General features: G+C 44.8%; 1 protein-coding gene across 2 annotated transcripts in view; it reads right to left on the minus strand.

The window, feature by feature from the left end:
• The window catches only part of CASTOR2 (cytosolic arginine sensor for mTORC1 subunit 2), a 69,104-nt gene that overhangs the window by 41,365 nt on the left and 10,678 nt on the right, over positions 1–17,061 (minus strand). The window contains exon 1 of one of the 2 annotated variants that reach the window (XM_085521770.1): positions 3,816–4,216. The exons of the other annotated variant lie outside the window; for it this stretch is intronic. The gene's annotated coding sequence lies outside the window, so the exon portion shown is untranslated. Of the gene's footprint in view, positions 1–3,815; positions 4,217–17,061 lie in introns of those variants that run through there. 2 annotated transcript variants of the gene reach the window in all.

The raw sequence follows: 17,061 nt of genomic DNA on the forward strand, positions 1-17,061 counted from the left end.
CTAATGGAAGTGAAAGCACTGGGACTTGGTGCTCTGAGGTGCAGCTCATGGCTCCAACATGGACCCACCGCAGAGTTCTGGGTGAGGAGCCAATTCTTTTTTCTTCCATATGATAGTTGAATAAATGTGAAAAATCATTAAAACTATGGAGAAAAGCCAGCAGATATAAGATGTGTACAACATCGGTAACACTTAATGCCTTCTGCTGCTGCTGCTTGGGTTATGAAAACCCATCTATTCAAGACATGAATCCATTTCTCATGAAGTTTACAACCATCCTTAAAATTCATTAAACTGAAGTGCACTGAAGTGCCAAAGATTGGGGCAGAGATAAGGAATCAGCAAGTGTTTATGTACCTTGAGTGAGTGTTCTTATACCTGTCCCTCAAGCTGTAGCTTCTTTACATTCATCTGTCACTTTATTGGGAACTGTAGAATACTCCATCTTGAAACAGAAGCAGTTGCCAAGGCATATTAATGGATATTAGCACTGACAGCACGCTACCATACTGTCAAAATGGGTCGCTGTGCAACTTGCTGATTCTCATGAATTCTGAAGCACGCAGAAGTTAAGTGGGTTTGCGCACATTTGATTCAGCTGCCCAAGGAGAGAGAACAAACAACCCATTGTGTCCATCTGAGAAAGCAAAAACCAACCTGCTGTGGCGAAGACAAATCGGTTTTAAGGAATGCTGCTGGGGACACGGCTGATGACAAATGCTGAATTCTGGCTTGAATGCGTGGGGTGGGAAGATTAAACGTGCTCTGCCATTTAATACACTTTACAGTAAGCGCTGGTTTCTTTCCTGCCTTGCTTTTCTTATCAAAGGAATGAGGCAAGCTGTCCAGTGTTTCAAGGTATACTTCGTATTATTACCAAATGGAAGTATCAGCTGGTTTTACCACTGGAAATACAAACTAAAAGGTGTGACAGGACAGAAGACCAGAGTCTGAACCAAGAACTGGACCCCATGTCACCGAATCAACTCCTTTTGTTATGACATCAAAGGCAAGACTGCACATGAACTACTCCTTTCTGACATCAGACTATTTCCGCATGCATAGAGGCAGGAGAACCAAAGCTTTGGTATTTTGTTAAAGCAGAACCAGATACAAAGAAATCCAGTTAATCACAGGGGTTGCTGCACCTTATCACTCTGTGTCCCGGCAGTCTCCATCTTGCAGCAATGACTCAGAAACTGATGATGCATCACAACAGGAGTCACTCCCCAGTCCTCAGCCCAGTGCCCCACACAAAACCCTCAGTAAACAGCAGCAATTTGCTCTTGTGCCACGCTGCAAAACATGCTTTCTGACTGCCAGATCTTATGACTGCCTTGCTGATAGATCTGGAAAAAGATGAAGTTTTCATGTAATCACGTGATCTTAAAAAAAAAGAGCCCTTTAGAATGAAGCAGCTGATCCAGCCTTGCAGGTGTGGAGGAAGGTCTTAAAGCATTCACCCACAACTCAAAAACAGGATGCCAAATTACACGGCTGCCTGGAGATCTGACGCAGCTTGAATCCTGGATTGACATTTGCATCAATTCATGTATTCCCAAGTAGATACTGAGATACCAGCTACAAATGAAGAAAGCAAGTAACCAGATCAAAGGCCAAGCAGCATCTAAACCCACAAGCTGGAGTGAGATGTTGACTCTGGAGGACCAGTATCATCAGTACCTCCAGAATACTCAGCTTTCCTTCTGTCAGGAATTGTTTCCTCTTCATACCCAGCTTTCTATCATTAAACAAACAAGCACTCATTTTCTTTCATAGGATAACTAAGCAAGCATTGCTTTGGCAATGGAGATTTGAACAAATGCTACTTTCCCTTTAAATGACCTGGAGATCATTTGAAGGAGGGGACTGTATAGATGAAAGAAACAGATCTGTATAAGCCAAATTGTTTCGCCAGTTAAAAGAAATCTGATGTCCAGACCAACAGCATTGCACACACTGGAAAAAGTCTGCAGAGAGAATTAAGCAGCTATGCACATAAAAGAGAACAAATGGCAAAAAATAAACAAGGTGTGGGAGGGGGGTGAAGAGAAAGAGGCAGTAGAGAGAATAAAGGTTTCCAAGTACAGCTAGTTATGGCTTTAAAACATAACAATTGCACATTCTTGCATAGAAACACTCTTACTCTGATGCTTTTCAGTGTAGTGCCAGACCACAGTCTTGACACAAAGCAGCACTGTCTCGTTCTCCTGGGTCACCTATGTCCTTCTCAGCACCAAACCTGTGCTGGTGCATTTGGTTGTTCCTCCCCATATGCAGGACCCTACACTTTCCCCCTGTTGGACCCCATAAGGTTCCTTCCACCCAAACTTCAGCCTCACTGTCTGCCCATCTATCCCGCACTTCCTAAGCTTATCTATGAGGATGTTAGGAGAGACAGCATCATAAGTCTTGCTGAGGTCAAGGTACATAACACACACCATTCTCTCATCTACCCATCTGGACATGACATCACAGAATGCTCACACATTGGTCAAGCAGGAAAAGGTGAATCTTCAGCAGCTTCACAGGGAACAGGAATTTTGCCACCAAGTTTAATGAGTGGAGGATTAGGCCATCAGGGGTGAAGGAAATCAGAGGCAAGAGCCTGTGATTCACTGGGCTGGAACAATCCTATCAAATGAGATCAATGCAATACCAGCTATGAGCCAGCCTCATGCTTCACTCCCAAGCACTGAATCGCTGTTACTGGTTTAACACCGCTAGTGTTCACGTCTGCTGCTCTTAGGGCACTTCTTGAACTTAAACGTCACAGAAAGTAAAGGCAAAAGAGCACAGAGCCATCACAAAGCCAACCAAAAAGGGCCTTGGATCCCCTCGGTTATACACAGAGTAGAAGAGAGAGATTAGATATTTGCTAATTGTGCTGGTGCTTGCAGCACTGCTCTAAACAGTGCAGTAGATCCCCCCCAAAATCAACGCAAAAACAAAAGGCGGCTCAAAGACTCCCTCTCTCCTCCCATTTCCTCCTATTTCATTCTGCCTTTTTCAACATCTCAGATTACAGCAGCAACCTCAAGCCTCAAACACAGTTTATTTACTATCAGAACCATAATATCTAACTTTCCCAACTGTCTCTGATGCATTTACCTTTATGGGACTGTGAAATGATGTTGTTTGTTGGGGTTTTTTTTCCCCCTTCCCCATGTGTCATACAAATAACATCTGAGAATGCAGAGCTGCCTCCTGCAGCACCCTCACAGGATTCCTGGGTAATTTTGCCCCTTTCTTGCCTTTCTACCTCAAAAACACAAACAAACTCAGAGAAGGGTTGGCACTGTGGCACTTGGCTAACAAGCCCAGAAGCTCTGGTGCAAACAGAGCTCTTTCAAGCATGGAGTCGACGGAGTGGAGCACAACAACTAGAAAGCAATTAGAAGACTGCAAAGTTTGATTAAAAGAAAAAGGAGAGAGACTGAGCTACACAAAGCAGGTCTGCAGTGCTGGCTCAGCCCATGCTAACAGCCCCCAACAGCTTGGTTTTTAGCATGAAGAACTGCAGGGATGCCAGGCAAACAAGGAGAGCAGCAAGAGTCGATTCACCCAGACCACAGAACAATCTTTCAAAGGGCTGAAGTCCAACTTCAGCCAAAGCCTAGCGTGGTACTGAGCCCCCCTTCCCCAGTCCCCATCTGTCTGTGGGGCAGAACTGAGCCCATCCCCAGCACCCATCCCACCACCCTCCCACCTGCCAGGGAATGGGGGGGAATGGGTTCATGAACCCCCTGAGCAGAAGACCCCAAAACAAGAGCTGCTGCCCAGCTCTCTGTAACGGGCATTGCCCACATGCTCACCTTTCCCAGCTAAGGTCACTGCTTTAAGGACCAACACTGCCAAAGCATCACAATCCAGACTAGGCGCTACCACGCACAGCAAAAGAAGTTCCTGCGTTTCCATGGGGATAGCAGTGATTGCATGTTTAGAATACGAAGATATGGCAGCACACATGCTCAGCACCGAGTCCCCGATGGCAGAAGAGCCACAACACCCAGGAGCCAAGGAACAACAGATCACAGGGTTCCATCCAGGCTTCAGCATGGAGGCAGCGCTGCGTGCAGAGTGGGAGCTGGTGGGAGAAGGTTCCTGCGGATTCATGTCTTGAGATCAGACAGCGATGCCTGAACTCCTCCCCGGATCTGCCTGATACAGAAATCCCAGCGGGAGCACTGCCACATCCAAAGCACTGCAAGTCCCTCGGCTCCTCCCTTCCCATTTCCTTGCGCTTACACATGGGCAGAGGGGCAAAACGCAGCAAGAGTCCCCAGAGCAGCCACTAAACCTCCATGGCATTGGGCCTCCAATGTCTTTTTATGCTGGAAACAGAGCGAGGGAAAGGACTGCAGCACAACTCATAAAAATATACAACTTCTCAACCAACTACAGCACTCAGAGGCCATTTCTGCACGTGTTTATGTCAATATTTCTGCACCCTAACAGCACGGGGCAGGGATGGGGGATTGTTCCTCACGCAGCTGCACTTTTGTGCTAACGCCTTTATGAAAGCAAACAAGCCATTTATTGGCAACCCAAATGCACGCAGACACAAAGCGAAAGCATGCAGTTACAGCAGGCTTGATAAAATTAAACTCCCCAATGAATTTCAATTATATTCCTTCAACAGCTTAATACTGGCAAAAACAAAGTCATTTGACTGGTCACTGTAGCACATTTCTATGGCTTATGTAATTATACCCCCGTGGCAAGGCTGTAGCATTTGAAGTCCTTTTTTTTTTTGAAGAAAGGGAAGAAATTAAAAACCAACCAATTACTGTGTGCTGGCCCAGAGCTTTGGGTACAAAGCTGTTTGCTGGCACACAGCCCACAGCAACCAGAGCAGGGGATAACTCATATGAAATGCTGCCAGGGAAACATGGGGCCTGGAGCCTGCTCAGCACCATTCACCAGGCTTCCCAACAGCCCCTTCTGCTTTACCACCTGATATATGGGCAATGTGGGACGTGCATCCATTGCAAATGTACTTTACAAACACGTCTTCGCATCTCCTTGAAGCAATCAGGTGTAAATTGCCATTAGCATCATCACTTTCATCTCTGCGCATGGACACAAAGGCGAAACCCACTTGCAGAGCCCAAGTCAGAGCCACATTTAACATTAACGTGGACACCCTTCTGTGCACAGCTGACACTCAGCCCCTCCACTCCCCCTATCTGCTCCTGTCATCCCTCTGCACTCCCAGTGCTGGAAGTGGAAAGTGGAAGCAGCTTGCAAGCTCCTGAATTAGAGCAGTGACCCCTGAAAACAGAGTCACAAGAGTGCGAATCTGCTTTCAAAGATAAAGCAGGCCTTGCTGCAGAATCAAGCGGCAAATCATTAGTGAACCCTGAAATGCAGCATTTAAGGCCAAAAAACCCCATTCCGTTGCTTGACCCAGACCCCTTGCTTGTAGTGTCAGCATCACAGCAAGCTGGGCTGCAGGGAACACACAGCAAAGGACACTGCACAAGAAGAATTTCCAGGAGCACCTTCAGAAGCTTTAGCAGGGAATACAAAGGGAAAACAACAAACCTCAGACTGACACACAGCAGATGATACGGGACTGGGGGGCAGGAGAGCATCACACCTATCTCAGAACTGCCTTCAGCCACTGCAAAGCCCTCCCAGCCCTGTGCTGACAAGCAGCCAAGGCACCAGGCAGTTGTCAGCTGCAGAGTCGCTGCTCACCGCTTCCCTTCCCAGACTACAGCTGTTGAGTCATAAACATCAGCATAATTAGAAAGAAGTAGAAAACACACAAACAAATCTAACAGCCCGGGTGACAACGGCGGCACTGAGAGATGCTGGTCCTGCAGTTGTTTTGTGCTTGGTGTTATCCCAAAGCTGTGCTGGAGGATGATAATATGGGTGGTGGGAGATGCATCCCATGTGTGCCCCTTAACAAAGCTACCACTGCACAGTGAGCAAACCCGCTTGCCTAGACAGACACAGCAATGAGGGTTAGAGATGGAAGAACATCTTTCCTGCTTTGCCAAGCAGGGAAGGAAGATGGAGAAATGAAGGCCAGAAATGCCAATGCTTGGCTTCAGGGAAGATTCTGCTGCCCAAAGATGCTCTTTAAAGCCATCAAGCAGCTACAGAGACGGTACCACAGCTGAACAGCAGTCCTTGCAGTGCTGACTCCCTCCTTGCATCGTGAAGGCTGCAGGAGACCTCACCAAAACCCCATTGGTCTGTTGCCATTAGGAGATGTATAGTTTGGAAGGAAGAACTACACTTGGGCCTCTGCCTGCTGTGCTGGGAGGGAACTCTGGCTGTGGGGAGCTGGGAGCTGCCTCTCCACCTCCAAATCCCACTTACAATGGGAGAAAATGCTGTGCTTGCACGTAGCCATTATTTAGTAATGACAATAAAATCCCAGCTGAGCCACAGAGGAGGCCCACAAGGAGAGCAATTTTTTCCCTACCTGTGCAGTGAATAAACTGTGTAATTCTACACTCCTCCCCCCCCATAGATGTGTTGTTATACATTTAAGCAGTGTTGCTACAGAACCATGATTAGAGCTCGAAATACGGTACTCGTGTTTATTGCAGCAGTTCAAGAGCTGCACTCCAGCATACACTGATAGAGACACCAAAACCCACTTTGTGACCCTGAGGACAGCAGGTCTGGCATTGCAGCAGATCAAATGGCTGCATGCTGTCGTGCAGCTTTGTGCATGGAGTGCTACAAGAAGTTCATGCTTGCAACACTGCTTGGGATGGAAGACAGAGAACATAGCCACGTAGCAAAGGGAAGCACTCACTTCTTAATATGACTTTGCTGCTACTCACTGATTCAGTCACATACCAACAAGGACTTCCAGCTACCACGTGCAACACATTCATGCACTTGTGCATAACACTCCCCACTATGGCAATAAATACAAGGCATGGTAATCCAAGCTTTCTTGCAACCTGATCTATAAAAAGCAGCTGGCTTCCCATCCCTCTCCCAACACTACCTTGGGTTTCCTGATACTCTTGGAAACCTAACAGGGTTTTTATTGATCAAGTTGGCATTAGGTAGCTATAAACATGAATTCCAGCCTACCTCTCTAAACACTGCTTACAAGGTCAACATCTCCCATCTGCCCTTCTTCCTGCCCTCCAAAACAAACAACAAACACAAACTTTCTTTAGCCCCTCTGAGCTTTTGGAAGCTACCAAGCATAAAATTACTACCTAGCTGTATACTCTGCTTAAATACCTTTGGCCAACACAGCGGTAGAAAGCAAGCCATACTGAGAGGCACCTGAATGCAGACTAAATAAACAAGGGTAAACTTCCTATTTGCAACCAAAACAGAGCAGAACAACACGACCAGTTCTTGTTTTGCAGACACATCCTTACTCCCTCTCCCGAAATGTTGCTGGTCAGACCATATATTGAAGGCATCCATTTCAGAAACAACATCGTCACACACTGCCTCCATTTTAGTAAGCCTCACTCACCTGTAGTGAAAGCATGGGATGGCAGGATGGTGGGAGCATCTCAGCCCCATACCCTACTGCCACAACACCAGGAGACACAGCTCTGCCCCAGACCTTGATGCTCTGTGAATTCTAACACGCTCACCCTAAAGGGGAAGGGAATCCCACTGCAGTGGCAAAGATGTTAACACATCCAGTCTTAGTTCCTGAGATTCATGCCATACTTCTATCCATTGTTGTGAACCACTTTTTCCCTTGGACCTTCACACCTTCAGATTAATCTTCTACAGCCAAGCCAAGGCCAGATATAGAGGCCACAATTCTTCCCCACGCCATGGAGTTGCATGCACTCTTCATGTACAATCAGCAACTAAAGGGCCAGGTCCTATTTTTCTGCTCTGAAATCCTTATGCTGGAATGCAGCCCCACTTCGGGTACAAGGTCACTGTAGCCAGATCCAAAAGCTTGGCAGAAAGAGCTACACATGGGCTGCTCTGCAGTGGGTTTGTCCCTCATGCACCCATCGGCTGCCTTGCTTTCAGAAACACAGAACTGTCTGTGCAGTGTTGCATTGCTGAAGGAATACTTTTTATTATTTATGGCATGTTTTTCTCAGGGAGATATATATTCAAGCTTGAGTATAACCTTAAAAGTAGGCTGAGAGTACATCAGGGAGTATGAATGAGTTGAGCTAATGACTTGCTCAGATTCAACCTCTGCTTTCTGCACCGTTTGTTGAGGGAATAAGTTGCTCCTGTAACACAACTCGCTATCAGAGCATTTAACCTGGACACGTTGCCTCCTCCCTGAAGTCCACACACAAGTGTTCCGGGGTCTGCACATGGCTGTAATAGCAGGCAATTCATCAATAACCTCTCCTTCTCAGGTCCTCGAGGAGTATTTACCCAACTCTCAGGTAAATGAGGCAAGACAGAGCACGTCTTGTTCCCAGAACCAGCCCCTCTCTATCAAGTGCTAGACACATTTGCAGAAAAACAAATTAGAGCATGTTAAAACACTTCACTTAATTAAAAATAAACCTAGCAGTATCACAAAGGTAAAAGTAATTCAACGCTTTGGTTAAACACTGAAAACAGAGCTGCAGTCTGCGAGCTCACTCTGTGCATACCAAATGCTTTCCTTTTCGAGCATACTAATGGAGCAAAGAGAAAAGTGATTTGAATTGGCTTTTAAGTCATAAAATATATGCTGTAAGTACCCAACCAAAACCAGCTGGACAGAACCAGAGGTGGTGGAAGGCCCATCCTTGGAGATATTCAAGGTCAGGCTGGATGGGCTCTGAGCACCTGATGGAGGTGGGGGTATCCCTGTTAACTGCAGCAAGTTGGACCAGATGACCATAAAGGGTCCCTTCCAACTCAAATCATTCTGTAATTATCAATATTTTGGATTTCCAAGGAAAAAAAAACCAACTAAACAAACCAAGACAACTGCAGATTTCTTCCTTTCTGTCTGGTCTGCCTTTTCTCCAGCCCTACAAATTACTATGCTTTCGTTAACTTCCTTAAGAAAACCCATTAAAAGTTATTAAGAAGAACAAAAAAAAGCAACAAAAGCACAAATTACTCATTTCTTGGCACTTGGTGGTAGGAATGCTCTGGGGAGATAGAAGCATAGCTTCAGTTTTCACACTAATATGCCTGCTTTAAGGTGGTAAAGTCCATTGCTTTGGACAGCTTTTACTCATTTCATTTTTACTGTTACCACTTGATGCCAAAATGCATTTTTTCCTGAAGATTTATGGACTTGCATCGCCAAACCCAAATGCATTTTCACCATTGAACACAACGGAAACAGGATCTAGGCCGCAGTGCTAAGCCTATCTATGTCCAGTTATTCCAAGAACACAAATTAATGCTGAAGCATCCATCTGGCATAACAGATTGGTTGGTGCACTTTGTCCTCCGCTAATTAATCGATTAGTTCTACTGGGTAATGAGAGATTCCCCCCAGTTCTCTGGTCTGGGAGGACGGGTGGGCTGAACCAGGCCCATGAGCAGGACTTGAGCTGCTGGGGGCTCACAGGTATTTTTATAAGGGCTTTCACAGACATTTACATGCATGTGAATGATTCTTAAAATATAAAAATATATAGAATTATACATATAAGCATTTACTGTGTTCATTTTTGGGCCTTTCACTCCAAGTTGAGGCTCTGGTTGTTTGGGTAAGCTAACAAGTGCAACCTCAGAGCAGGCTTAAGGATTCCTCACAATCTGACTATGTCATTAAAATATTCTCTGACTTTCCCAATGACATTCAGGTCTCAGTGATCTGAGATGGTCCTAAGAGCTGGGACCATCTCTCCTACTGAAAAGCTCCTTCTCACACTCCAGGGCAGTACAGACAAAAACAAAGTGTAAGTCTCTGGAAAACAGATACCTCACAAGCCAGTGAAATACTCATCAAAATAGAAAGCTGATTCAATGCTGTAACAATGCAGTAAACATCCCAGTTCATTGCTACAGGCCCACTGCTTCTTTGTGCAGGGTTTGACTGCTGAGAGGGCATGTGAAAAACAGTCTATTTTGGGGAGAAGGGAAATGCTCTCTGAACCTGTGCACAGCTTTAAAAATACCTGCTGTCAAAAAAACAGGGGCTTTCAAGTGTTTGGCATCACAAAGCTGCCTCACACTGCCCAGTGAAGGATGTGGGGAAGAGGAAATATTTGGGATGTATGCTCACAAACAATATGAAAATTGCCTTAGAAGCAGGGATTTCATTGAAGTTACTGTGCTGGGAGCACTTATGAGCTGCTCTCATAACCCAAAGGTGTGCAACCACGTATCATCTGAGCACAAGTAATACAGATGGACTAATTACCCCTTAACTGCACAGGCTCAATACTTGCAACGGTGGCTATTTCAAAGGTAGAAGGGTCTGGAACCACTCTTCCAGGATGAGTTGCCAATAGATGCCCTTGGCTAAACACGTTGATCAAGTACCAAGAAACCACATCCCTGCAGTTTCCCATGCAGGAAATTCCAGACTTAGTCAAAACTTGGCTTGAGACAAGAAATAAAAGCTCTTCAAGTTCAGATGTCAAATAAGTCTTCTGAGCAGGATCGTTTATACAGTCATAAGTATTTAGTTTAAGCCTCTATCATGAGAGCCACGTATTTATTATTCCTATCTCAAAGGCAATTTATCAGTCCTCCCCCTCCTCCAAAGCCTCCCAAACAGTTTTCTCTTTATATATTCACACCCAGAGCTTATTCCAAGTTCTTTTGGGTAGCAGGGAAGAGGACACAGCTGGAGATGAGAGAGAATTACCATCTGCAAAAGCAGTGGATCACATTCAAGTGAATGATCTCCACAAATCTAGAGAGAGAACTGCTGAGGTACTGCAGCTGTGGAACACACCACTCACCTCTCCTACCTCCTGCACAACACCGGGCCATCATTCATTGCAAAGTGGTTAAGAAAGCAAGCATCATTCCCTCAAATCTTTACCCAGAATAACATGATGGTGCAAGACCAAGCAGAAGAAATAAATAGTTTCAGGCTTGTTTGCAGATAAATCTCAACTGAAAGTCTGGCTACTAATCAGAGAAAATATATATATATACACATACTGAATACATTTAAATAAATCTCAACTTTTAAAGCAGTCTTCCTATTTGCTGGGGCCTAACCTTCTGGGATATGTGGGGATGTTGTTCCTGAAAATGGTTTGCCCAACCCACACCTACCTCACACAGGTGTTCTGTGGCTTAACCACTCTTAATGAAATGCTGCTGGTCCTCTGACAGCTATTCCTATTCAGAGTTGGTGGTAATGCTGCTCCTAAAATATCTGGCTGGTTATGAGAGGTCTCCATACAGCAAGTTCTTTGAACCTACATGGTGAATACACGGCACTACCTAGGCTGGAAGCGACCGAGCAGAAGCCCAGCAATGCAGTCTGCACATCTTCAGTGCTCAAATTCCATACAGCAATAATCAAAAAAAGATCATTTCCCGTAGCAACCTGGAGAAGCCACTCCAACAAGCCCAATGCATCGCATTCTTTCCATTTGGCCTCTGGCAAGTCTCTGCCTGTTTGAACAGATGCCATCAGGACTTGTCCACGTTGTGCTGTGCTGGGTTTTTTTTTTCCTACTCATTCTACCCTTCTTCGGCTTAAAAGAATGAACCAGCTTTTACAGCCACACAGCAGTGTCTGTCCATTTGGGTAAGATCTGTGCCTATCTTCAGCTGATGATACTGTTACACACTTGTGCTTAAAAAACAAAAAAAACCAGAAAAATAAACAACAGCAACAACTACAAAAATACACTCAGTTTCCTTACAGAACCATAGGATATTGGAAAGGACCTTAATCACAGAATGGCCCAGGTTGGAAGGGACCTCAAGGATCATGAATGTCCAACCCCCCACCCACAGGCAGGGCCAGCAACCTCCCCATTTACCAGACCATGTTGCCCAGGGTCCCATCCAACCTGGCCTTGAACACCTCCAGGGACGGGACCTTAAAGATCATCAAGTCCAACCACAACCTTATCTTTTAATTCTCAAAGATTTGGGATTTGACTCAGAAAGAAACCCACTGTTGCCAATCTTCTTGTTCTGCTGTCATTGACCCCATCACGTGAGTTGTTTGGGTTGTTTTTAACTGCAGATTATAAAAATAGATCACATGAAGCTCATAGTTATGTATTTTAGGCATCTGAACAAGAGGGAAAAAAAAGGTAAACCTAATACACGTGTAACTAAAGAGGCTCAGATTGGCGCATCAGTAAGAATAATGCAATTCCTATTAAAAATAAATCAAGATTTTAAAATGAATGTCATTGTTTTGACTGTGTATGTATAGCAGATCTGCGTGAAAACATTTGAATCCATTTGAATCCATCTATCCTGTGTTTTTACTCCAGATTCCAATGAAAATGGCCACAGGCATGAGCAGGTTGTGCAAACTCATTTGCTACAAAGCTTGTGCCACTGATTCCATTAATTTCTACCATTACACTTCAAACACTTGATATTCCTTCTACAGGAAGCTTCTATTTCTGACAAGCATTCAAGGAACTGCAATCCCTCTGTACCAATTGCTTTAGATGGCTCAGACCGCCTTGGACAAAACATTATCCTCAATGACACTCCACAGAACTCAGCTGCTTTCCAAAGCAGCCCTGTGCTTTTATCACTTTGGAATCCCACAGGACTGTCTCCAGAAGTACCACCCAGCTTTTCTCCTGCCAAAAAGGAGGGGACAAGGCTTTGAAAAAGTTAATGAGTAAAGCTTGGAAGCAAACGAAGCTTGCAATTATACCACCACAAACAGGGTTATGGCCGGCCAGAAGAGAGAACTGGGGAACAGCTCCCCGCTCCCAACTCGCATTCCCCATTTATCAAGTTACTTAATCACATACCTAGGCAATAAATTTTAACTGAGTGACTCATGTGCTTGAAGTGAGGCATGCCTGCAGGCCTCCTGATGAACCCGGGATACTGGGAGCTATGCACATTGACCTTGTAGAAAAACAACCCACCTTATACAAAGCAAGGTAGCGTTGTTTCTTTCTTTCTTTTAATTGCTACTGTTAAAAAACAAGCACGCCCTCCTGTTGATGCTGTTGCTTTCAGAGCAGCATCAACCCAAATATCAGATATTTATTGTCATATCGTGGTATTCCATCATTCCCTAAAAAACTCACCCACCAAAAACCTGTTTTCTAAGCCATGCCTTCAGTCAGCCCATGCAGATAACTGGCTGGACCATCAGCAGAAGTCTTAGATAAAAGCTGAACAACAACTACTTTGACAAGAGGTGAAATGATTCCTGCCAGTCTTGTATTACACAAGCAATCCCAAGAGCTGATGCTCCCGTGGCTCTATTAAGGTAACAGCTGATGAGGACCATGAAAGCAATGACCTCTTCCTTGCCTAACTGCCCAGACAGCAGGCTGCCCTCCCTTACATCTGCATCTCTGTACAACACTGACACACATCCCCACTGAAACAATTTCCTAATGCTCCCAAGTTTCCTGCTGTAGTTCCCCCCCCCTTCTCAAATAAGAGAGAACATGAGAAAATAGGACATGGAGTAAACGTACAGCTTAATTACCTACAAGGCGATGGGTAATCAAAGCAAGCCAGGGTTCAAAACAAGACAAATACAATCTGACTTTTATATAAACATCAAATATCCACAGTTTACCCCTAATTACTAAAAGTACTCATTGCAGGCTGGATTTAACTGCATAATTAGCTCCAGTGAATACAAAAATGAACAGAAATCTGTGTCCATGCAGAGCTCTGCATTGGGAGCTCAGCTCCTAATGTTTTGTTGTCGTGTGTGCTATGAGAAATGAATTTAAGTCTACCAAAGAATTCCATGGACCTCAATAAAGAAAAACCCAACACCCTTCCTCATTCTCTTTTGTAAAAGATTAAGTCCCGTGTTTTCATACTGAGAGGATGCAAGAAGGAAGTAATTAGCCCTCGTATCAAGCTTGAAAACAAAGCCCTAAATCATATGATACTCCAATGTCAGCAAAAGGAAATGAACATGAAATGAAAAAGTTCTGCCCCTGACTTTACCCACATAACCTGCCCCCGTTAAGGCCCTGTGAACCAAATATATGTAAGCAATGGGATGGTGCTTACAGAGATAGAACAGACCCATCGCAGGCAAAAGCATGAAGCATTGCTACACTGACAAACGCTTCCTAAAAAGCAGAGGAAAAAAAATCCACTGCCGAGCTCTGGGGGCTCAGAACTACATTTAGAAGTAGGGGTGGGAAATTAATTGGAGGCCAATAAAAGCAGAGTTCACTGCAGATAATGATTTCCAGCTCTCTGGATTTATTGATAGCCATAGAACTGCCTGCTTTCTAGCTGAGCCAGAAGCTCACAGAGGGAAAGCAGCAGCACTTATCCCAGCACACAAAGCAACCGAGCCAGGTCCACGCTGTGCTGACCTTGCCATCTGGACATGTGGCAAGCCCAGAGCAGAGGCATTTCCAGCATTATCCTCTATAATCATGTAAAACTGTATTTTGATGAAAGAATCCAAAAATCCCATGCTCCAAAGGCCCGGCTGATAACTGCCATCAATCAGTCCCGTTCATGGATGCCAGGCTTCACATGGTGATGCCCACATTATCACTTCACAAACATTAACAGATTATCACACTTTCTGCACGAGGATGATTTTCATTCCTCCAGTCCTACTAAATGAGAGAAAAAGCAGCAGGTAAGAATCTGACCTCGTATCCCCAATGAATAACCAAAAGGGGTTTGTTAGGGGCTGCTATGTAGTCAGGATTAGGTCTGAATGATGTGCAGGAGGCTTTGCAATGAATTGGTGACCGAGCTAAGAATAAACATCAGGATCCTAGATTGTACCTGTGACACAAACAGGACCATAGGTCTCTGTTCTGCCATGCTCAGTTTGAGACCACTGCCTCTGCCTGCACTGAGCACTGAACTGGGCTCTCATGGAACACATGGACACTTTGCTCAGGGATCTTCCAGCAGCTACAGTGCAATGGGCCCATGATGGAAACTAAAGAACAAAGGCTTTGGCCAGCAGAACACAAGTGGCACTTCTTCATAACAACACAGTTTGGGCAGAACCAAACCCTTCTGAGGCCTGAGATGTATAAACACGAAGGATTCAAAAGGAGATCCCTCCAACTACGAAAATAAATACAACCCCTCCCACACGCCTTGACATAACAAGACTTTACAGGGCTAGCGGGAGCAAGCACAACAGTTATGATATGTTGAAACAAGCAGTGTCACTCATCCCTTGCCTCAGACGACAGATTGATGGATTGCCAGTGCAGAATTTGCAGACGATTTCAAAAGGCAGCAAAGCTGAAGAGAAACTGTCAGCAGAGGGACCAAAATCCTTCTTTTTTTATTATTATTATAAGCCAAAAGCAAGCTCCAAAAGAAGTAACCCTCATAAGCGCCCACAGAAAGCAGTGCTCTGCTTAGGAAAGGTGCAAAGGATGGCATTACTTAAGTGTCAGCAGTCCAGACCAAGAAGAAGAGGTTAACACTGATAGAGAGCCATCAGGTACCTCTGATACCTCTGTTATTTCCATGCCCAATTGCAAGCCCAGCCATTAGTTTGGAGAAAGGTATGAGGGAAAATGGCATGAAAATGGCACTGCTTTTCTATACGTGGAAATGTATAGAGAAAGGCTATATATATGTATAAACATATGTGTACATATACATGCACACAAACCTTTCAGGAGGAGATGTCACTTAGCTAAACAGGTCCATGGGTAATAAACTATATATACTATATAGTTTATATATACTACCAAAAGCTTAATAGAGGCTGTAACTTCAAACCTGTACTGAAGTTGACTTAGTTTAATAGCACCGTTGCATGCCATGATGGTAGGCCAAGACGAAGGATGCAGGCAATCTTAAGAATTGAACCACAATTCACTGATTTCACTTATCCCAGCATGACATCCAGCCACCACTGAGCAGTCTGAGATGCTCTGACATATTATGGACCATTCTCAGTGAAAGACTGCTCCTGAGCAGTGATGAGAGCTAGAAAGAAGACATCTATAGGAAAGATACTAAAGGTGCAAGTGCTTCTATCAGCATCTTCAAGCCCAGCACAGGGTGCAATGGCTTCAAACTGCAGCAGAGCTGCTAAGCAATAGGATGGGAGCACTGTAAGCATCAGTTATGCAGAACAACAGGTTGGGAAAGCCTTGGCAAGATAAAACTAAGCAGCAGAAATGATACAAATGAGCCTGGAATTGGGTTGGTGAGGAAGAACTGTCACCAACCCTGCAGCATGCTAAGCTTCCTGAGGTGGAAAACGGACCATGCCATGCCAGGAAGACAGCACACAGCTTTCAGCCTGCCCACCCAGATCCAGCCTGGGTGTGTTTCTGCCATCCTGGTACGGGAACTTCTCCATTTACATAATTCACCCAGAGATAATCAAGAGCTGGCTTTAACATAACATGAATTAATCCAAGAGCCGTAAATGCGTGCTTAATCGAGCAAAATGGTTTGTTTTCCCAGAAACCTCAACCATTCTGATGTTCAATTTGTGACAACAGAAGTCTACAGGACTTACACTTACAATGGAGCCTCTTACACCAGTTTTTCAGCTTGGGCTCCAGCTCGCTGCAATCAATGCAAAGAAACTCGCTGTCTTTGCCAGGTGCAGAATTAGGTTAACAGGGCAGATCCATAACAAAGTAATTGGCTCAGATATTGACATTTATATTCTTGTACCTGTAGGCATGAGGAAGGGAGAAAAGAAACAGCTTCTGCGTGAGAAAACTCTGGTCAAGCATAACCTGAAAATCAGCTGTATTTCAGTGCAGGTAGCGAGGTAAGTGCCATTTGTTAGCCCTACAGCAACCAAAGGCAACAAAACAGGACATGTCTGCAGTAGGAACGACCTGAGCAACTGCCATTTGTTTTCAGATGAAGGCAGCAAACTGCTGTTTGAGTGGGAAACTTTCATATGGGAGAGACAGACCCACCTGTAAGCTTCAGGTATTTCCTTACTATGAAATCTTGGGTATGAGAGAGATTTACTCAGCACTTTTCCCACCTCTTGATGCCAGAAATCATGAATTCATTTGAAGCATGCAG

This window comes from Coturnix japonica, chromosome 22, assembly GCF_054131305.1.
Source record: "Coturnix japonica strain WE chromosome 22, WE-NBRP24, whole genome shotgun sequence".
Classification (NCBI taxonomy): Eukaryota; Metazoa; Chordata; class Aves; order Galliformes; family Phasianidae; genus Coturnix; species Coturnix japonica.